This window comes from Hipposideros armiger, unplaced genomic scaffold (assembly GCF_001890085.2).
Source record: "Hipposideros armiger isolate ML-2016 unplaced genomic scaffold, ASM189008v1 scaffold_1233, whole genome shotgun sequence".
In the NCBI taxonomy this organism is placed as follows: Eukaryota; Metazoa; Chordata; class Mammalia; order Chiroptera; family Hipposideridae; genus Hipposideros; species Hipposideros armiger.
Genome location: NW_017732583.1, coordinates 268,075 through 276,285, shown reverse-complemented (window position 1 = coordinate 276,285; position 8,211 = coordinate 268,075).

Sequence of the window (8,211 nt, the reverse complement as noted above, 5' to 3'; positions counted from 1 at the left end):
TTTGTTTGTTTAAATTGTTTAAAAATTGAATACATTAAAATAAATAATTGAAAAGAGAATCCCTTTGTTCTTGGATAACAAAGCACACTGCCCTAGCAGCTGTCATGAGAGTCCCTTCTCAGAAGTCATGCTTTGATTCCTGCAACAAGCATGGAGTCTCACCCTTCTGGACTCAGGAGATAAGATCTGGGGCCAAAGAAACATGTCTACCACAAAACTTCCAGCAAAATGCCACACTCTATTCAGTGTGACCTCTCTCTATGTTCTTGCAAAACTTCAGAAAACCTATAAAAATCAAGACATAATTGGTGGAATGAAATGTTTTGTGGAAAACCTGGGATGTAATAAATTTCAGCATTAAGATCTGATTGGGGCTGAGCTTGGCCTGTGGTAAAGAAGGACATAGATAGCAACTGTGGGTGGAAGCATTTTACAAACTGTAAAGTGCTATCCACCTGCTGGTGGTTATTCCTTTATCCTTATTATTATTTGTCACAATGAGCCTTCATGCTGTATTAAAAAATATTGTGGATGATACATTTTGAGAACAAGACAAAGACATTATTACTAAGAAGCTATTACAATTTAAGTAGGAATAGCCCAAGTTTCCAAACCAAAGTAGTTTCAGAAATAGAGAAGAGATAGACTTCAGGGACAGCGTATTTAGGAAATAGAATAGAAAGAAACTACTAACCTGGTTATTGAGTGAATTTGGTAAATGCAATGATAAGAAGGGCCTAGGAAGGTTTTTGGGCCACATATATTCAATATATTCTCAAATACAAAAATTGTGTATTTTGTTCACTAGAATATGCCCACTCATTAGCACAGTCAAACCTACAACCTAAGTGATCAATAAATACTTATGAAGGTAATAAATTAATATATCCTTAACTAAAGACATTAATGCAGGTAGAGGAAAAAAATTGAGGATGAACAAAAATGCCTGTGAATCTGGAACAAAGTTGCTCAGTAAACAATAAAAATCCAAGTATTGGAGGAGATATTTAAGCTCAAGTTGTTATAGATCCTTAGATGAAGTTCAGCTCTTTTTTATTTATAGTCTCTGTTTTTTTTCTTTTTTTTTCCTTTTTCATTATGTTTTCTTTCTATTTTAGTCTCTCCAATAAGAGCACTGTTCCACACTCATGATATGAGAAATAAGGATATTGAAGAGTCATATTATAGGATGATCTAACACCACATCTTCTCGCAATTCTATTTGTCACATTCTGTTACTTCTTGCTGGAATAGTCTCCCTACATTTATCTGCCTGCTTAATTTTAACTCATCCTTGAAGTAGCAAATAAGTGTCACATGAATGCAATTTTGAAACTTCTATTTGATGTCTATTATCTAACCTCAAGCTGTGCTAAGTGCTGAGTTATAGAGATAATGAGATATAATATTTGTGTTCAAGAAGCTTACCATGTAGTGAGGAAAACAATCTTAATATAAAGTACATGAAAAGAATTATGTTTGTTCATCGGCTTTTATAAGAGCCAAATGCCTGCTAACCACGCTTTGAACTGGGAGCTGAATGAGGTCAAGGAAATCTTCTAAAATAAAGTGACCCCATATTGAGTCTCAATTCTAAGTTCATACTTGAAGAGGAGGGTCAATCCAGAAAAAAGAGATTACAGGAGCAAATGCAAACAAGTGAAGGGTAACATTATGTGTGCAGGGTGGAGTGTGAAGCCTGGGGGTAGGCTATTGAACCTTACACAGGTTATTTCTCTGTATATTCACACGAGGGATGAGGAGGGGGATTGACATTAGCTGAGGCTGAAGAGGTAGGCATAGTCAAGTTCATAAGGGCTTTGGGTGGCAGGTCAGTTAGCCTGGGCCTTATCAGATAGATAATGAGAACACTTGTTTTTAAATCTTTCCTTCCCCCTCCAGTTTCACCAGATTGCAAGATCCATTTCCAAACCCTTATCTTTAACTATAATACCAGATACAGAGCACTGTTAGAATACTTACTTTTGTTTGTTTCTAGTTTTCCTTACCGTGTATGAATGTTTTGTCCTACTTATTTCAGTCTATTTTTAAAGTGCAATGCCTATACATATTGGACCTTCAATAAATGTTTCTTGAGTGTATTGATAAGTGTACCTCTGGAAAAACAAAGTTTCTTGGGTTAAATATCCATTTCACAATTCACGAATTGTTACACTTTTGAAGTCAAGACCTGTGATGTCTTTATTTTTGCACTGTTATTCAGTGAACATACACGCGCACTAACACACACACACACACACACACACACACACACACACACACCCCTTAATATATCATTTTGGGGTAAAAAAAAAAAGAGAAGCTGAACTGATGCAATAGCTCCTAGTTTTCAGCTTTCTCTGTTAATGTTTTTATATACTCTTTCAAGACCTTCACCATACTCTAAGGAAATTAAGGTAAAATAAATTACCACTATCACTTGCTTGAGTAGTTTTGATATCATTTGATGGCCCATCTGCACAGATTTCTGTTACAGAATCTATTGACCTAATAAAGACATTAGATTAACCTTCAGGTAGACTTCATAGAAAGAACTATTAAGCATGCATTGGTGGTTAAAACAGGTATACAGCAAAGTTTATAAACCAGAACAAATGAGAACCACCTGACTTATTACAAATAACTGTTACCATCCCATCAAGATAGCAAACACTTAAGCGATTATATCCTGTATTTAAAAATAACTTCATTCAAAGGTTTTGCAGTGCATTACACAAGCAACAGCCCTGTCAAACTATCTGAAAGTTCCTGGAAAGTGTTAATTGACAGGAATCTATGAAATCTAGAGCCGTCTTGAATATTGCACTGATTAGTTCTTGATCTAGCATTCTATGAATTAGAGCAGAGCAAAATGTCAAATTATCTTAAGAAACATTATGTCTGGTAGAGGAGGTCACTATGGATATTAAAATATTTTTTAAAAAATACTTTGTGAAATTATATACTCCCTAAGCCTGCATTTTATAAAAGTCACACCAAAAGGGATGTAGTAGAAAAAAGCTGAGATTTTGGGGGAGGGTAGTCCTTAGTTTGAATCTCCATAAATCCACTTATTAATTGGATAACCTTGGGGAAACAACTCCTTTATACCTTCTCTCTTTTTTAAAGTGGGTTGACACTTCCTACCTTCCAGTGCTTTTGTGGGGATTAAAACAGTAAATAAAAATTATGAGAGAGACAAAAATAGGTATGATGTCAAGCAGTGTGCACTTAACCAATGGAAGCTTAATTATTATTGACAAATATATGAAATGAGTGACTTGATTCTCTTAGACACTATTGATTTTTTGAGTAGGGGCTATTAACATATAACATAAATGGAGGTCCTGGTCCTTGATACAACAGGGGTAATCTTTGAGAAAGTCATTTAGTTTTTCATAACTTTGGTTTCTATGTGAAATATTGCAAAAAGAAAAATATGGTTTTATCAAAATCATTTACTATGTCTTTAGTGATTTTGTTGTTTAACAGCTTAATAATAATGGCAAACTAGCCCTGGTACTTATTAGGTATTAGGTACTCACTATTCTAAGTACTTTACATATAATTAATAAATTTAACCCTGAAAAAGCCTCTATGAAAGAGAAGTGTTATTATTTCTATTTGGGATTTGGGGAAATTGAGCCATAAAGCTAAGGAACTGGTCAAGGCCATACAACTAGTAAGTGGAGGAGCCAAAATTTATCAGCAATTCCAAAGTTGATACTTCAAGGGCTTTGTTTATATAAGTAATTTTACAGTTAATGTATGTGTGTTTTTACTTTTTTTCAACATAAACCCCACAACTGTGAATTATAATTTCTGTCAATAGAGTCATGTTTAAAATTTTTATATACATTACATTCATTCTAAGAGAATTATTAGGGTAATTTCTGTATTTCTGTGATTCATTCAATTTATTTGCAAAAATACTAAATGAGATAACCTCAGGTTGGATCTCAACATGAATGCATCATCTCATATCTCGTATACACTTTTAAATTTGATTTCTAATGTAATTTATAAATATTTCAGGAAATGGATTTTTAATTGGGAACTCTCATTGTTTTGTGGAAGGTCATTTATGGAACAAATATATTACAGAGAACATTCTAGACTAGGAAAATTAGTGTTTTTATTATTATGTGTGAACTTTATTTTGTTTATAGTCTCCTTATAAATTTGCCTGTTTGAGAGAATACTTTCATCCCCTTAATATCTTTGATTATACATAGCACAGTATCTGTGATGATCTTTTTGGTCCTTGGCCCTGTACATTTTTTTATTAAAATTTATTGGGGTGACAATGGTTAGTAAAATTACATAGGTTTCAAGTGTACAAATCTGTAAATATCATCTATATATCACATTGTGTGTTCACCACCCAAGGTCAGTTCTCCTTCCATCACCATGTATTTGACCCCCTTTAACCTCTTCTACCATCCCCTCCTCCCCCACCCACTGGTAACCACTGAACTGTTGTCTGTGACTATGAGTTTTTGTTTATTTCTTTGTCTTGTTCCTTTGTTGCCTTCAGTTTTGTATCCCACATATGAGTGAAATCATATGGTTCTCAACTTTCTCTTTCTGACTTATTTCACTTAGCCTAATAATCTGAAGATCAATCCATGTTGTCACAAATGACACTATTTCATCGTATGGCAGAGTAGTACCCCATTGTGTATATGTACCACATCTTCTTTATGCAGTCATCTATTGAAAGACACTGGTTGTTTCCATGTCTTGGCCACCGTAAATAAAGTTGCAATTAAAATTATTTTTTAATGTAATAGTTAAACATCTAACTCCAGATGTCTTATGTGTGAAAGTAAATTGTTTAGTAATTTATAAACCATAGAACAATATGAACTCATTTTGGCAATTTACTTTGTTAAAAATTGTTTACCACCTTAGTGAACAAAATTGCAAATGAATTATTCAATATTCATGATGAGACTCAAATAAAATGTATTTAATACTAAATTAAATTATAAAATACTTCTGTTTTAAAAGGCAGCAAATCTTTTGAATAAATATATGGCAATAAGTGCTAAAATTTAATAAACCACCATATTTTTATCTGTCCAACATCGTCTATATGAGTAAACTTTAGAATGTGCAACTTCTCCTCTAATTACTTTTGGCTTTAATCACTTTAAACAAATACACAGATGGCTTTGAAATATAGGCTGTTAACATGTACTGGCAAAATGAAGTGTTCAATCCACAGACTTACTGACTCAGGACCAGGGCAAATGAGCCACTATTTGAGAAGATCTAGATTTGGTCAGATTTCCAATAGGTATAAGATGCACCCTAGACATGTGCTCTCCAAGGCTTCAGCCTTTCCTTAACCTTTGCTATTCTACCTCTATTTTTTCTATGCCCTGTTCCCAGAGGTGGGTTGTAAGTTTGTTGAAGCCCTGTTTACTTTGCCATTGAACTTCTAGGACACTAGACCACTGTTATGAACTATCTCTACAATCAACCCAATGGAATAAGGTCCTCATCTAAACAAAGTCATGACATGAAATGAATGCAATGCCATCTACCTGAATTCTCTTGTCACTTACACCTAGAATATTCTGCATTCATGTTTCACTGATTGATTAGATTCCCTTAAACCCTGGCGTGCACTATATTAAACTGTGTCTCTGGCCTCCCCAGATCTTCACTCCTACCCAAATCCTTATTCAATGGGTCAGAATCTCAGTATGCCACAAATCCAGATCAGAATTGGCTATGGTAGGATACAGAGCTTCAATCATTCTTACAAATTATGAATATTAGTCTGGCCATTAAAATATATGTACATAATTTGAATTTGGGGAAAAAAACCCCTGTAAATCTATACTTTCACATTTGTACATAGATAATTATAGTTTTTCTTATAATTTCAACAATATTTTGATAACTTTTAAAAATGTTATCCTTTCTACATGTTTTTGCATAATACTTTAAAAATACACTTAATTTTAAATAAATGCTGTTTTAGTGAAATGAATATACATATTTTAAGACATCACAGATTAGTCAGCTTGGGCTTGTTGAAAACATGTATCTTAGAAAAATTACTAAGAAATTGAATGAAAGGTTTTATATAATAAACCCCTAGGCTTCAGAAGTGGAATAAAAATAGGCACCTGTGAGAATAAGAGAATACTGCAAGAATCGTTCATTCTAAGAAAGAAAAAATGTATGTTATTATTAATGGAAAAATCACATGAATGTTTTAAGAGGATGGCCATGTAGTTATATTTGCCTAAGAATGAAACCGCCCTATTTATGTATTATTTATCTTTTATTTAATTTCTATTCCTATCATAGTGTAACAAGTATTGATTTTAAACATATGGTGATCTATTTTAATATGTAATAATCTGTCACTTAACTTTGCCTTTTATCTTACTGTATACATGATCTTACTTTATTTAAGATCTTTACCTCAGAAAAGACCGTTTCACTTAAATTCCAAAAGGAAAAGGAGTCTGTGTTTTGGAATTTCAGATCTGCAGTACTATTAAAGCACATAGAAAATTAAAAATGAGAAATTTGCCTGGATGTATAACTTTTCCATTCTGCATTCAGCTGAAATGAAGGCCATGTCAGGGGTAGAACATATTCTACTTGCAGTGATGAATAACTGTTGCTAACAGCTGCTACAGAGGCAGAGCCATTAGAGAGATGGATGAATGTATCAGTAAGTAGGGGCACACGTATCTGCTGATGGGAAGGTCACAAAGCAAACATTAACAATTAAGAACATTAATACATTCTCCCACACCAAAGCTTTCTCAATAGTGACTTTTGACAGGTGCAATCTGGCTCCCATATGTCTCCTGCTAAACCTCAGGGACAGTTTTTAGTTCAGTACACAAACATGTGGGCAGATTTGCCTTTCAAGATGATAGAAACAACGAAGACAAAGTGTTCAGTGTTTTTGTGTTTTGTATACCTTGGTACTAGTTTCTTCCCTGGGTAGACAAATGAGAGGACTGATCTTTGAAGTACTGTGTCACATAGCATGTGTAAAAGTGTCACACTTTATTTTTTTTCAGTAATTATGTGTGTTGCTACCTAATGGCATTATAGATGATAGATGCTAGATAGATGCTAGATAGATAGATAGATAGATAGATAGATAGATAGATAGATAGATAGATAGATGATAGATAGATAGATGATACAGTGTTTTCAGATTTTTTTTTGGAAGTGGCCATAGTGATTATTAAATAGGGAAGCCTTTCTTACACTTTTGGGTCAAGGAGAAAAATAAATGGAAAACAGGATGAATACATTTCAATCAGTTTCCCAGCTGGCAATCGCTTGTCTTATTGTTTTATTTAGGGCCTCTGAACAACCGTTAGACTCGGAGTTAATACAGACTGGAAGACAAATGGCACATAGGCAATAAGTATGAAAAAAAAAACGTTATTACTTACGTTGTAAACACAAAGGATTCTCCAAAGAGAAGGGTTCACGTTGGAGTGAAACAAGAGAGATGGAAGTAGGTGACTTTATTTCTATTTCAGCTAGAAAGTGGGGCTGGTTTTCTGTCAGGCTTGCTCAGATGTGGGGTGAACGGTGAAGGGGCAAGCATGGTGCTTGAAAGCTGTTAATAGTAAAAAATATTGTTTTTCTCTTTATTACATTTATTTTAATATCAGAAGTAATTAGTGGATTATCAACATCCTAAGTGATGAGATAAATAGCTATTGTGGATATTTCTTCTACTACACAACTTCAGTTTCTTAATTAGAATAATTATCATTGCTTGTTCACAGCATTTGTAAGAGATTTTGCCAATGTTACCTTATTTCACCATCACTAAATCTGAGGAAGACTTAGAACCAAAATTATTTTTTTGTTAATTAATATTTCCTTCCTCAAGTTAGTCTGATATCACTGAATAACTTACAGTTTAAAAAGTAGATCTTAGCATCCTTTTGAACAAGAATTTATTTTACCAGAACTCTGCTGTTCTTGAATTGTCAATTGAAATTTTTTGCATTCATAGAAAGTAGGGTCAGTCCTTACAAAAAACACTGTTCACAGCAAATAGTAGAGGTATTTTGATGAAATACATGCAAAATATGCAAAACATAGTAATAATTGAAAAAACTAGGTATGTTAGCATGTTTAATATAGGGCGAGGGGCATGCAGAGAAAATAAATGCTATGGTGTGTCAGAAACCATGTGAGATGTTTCAT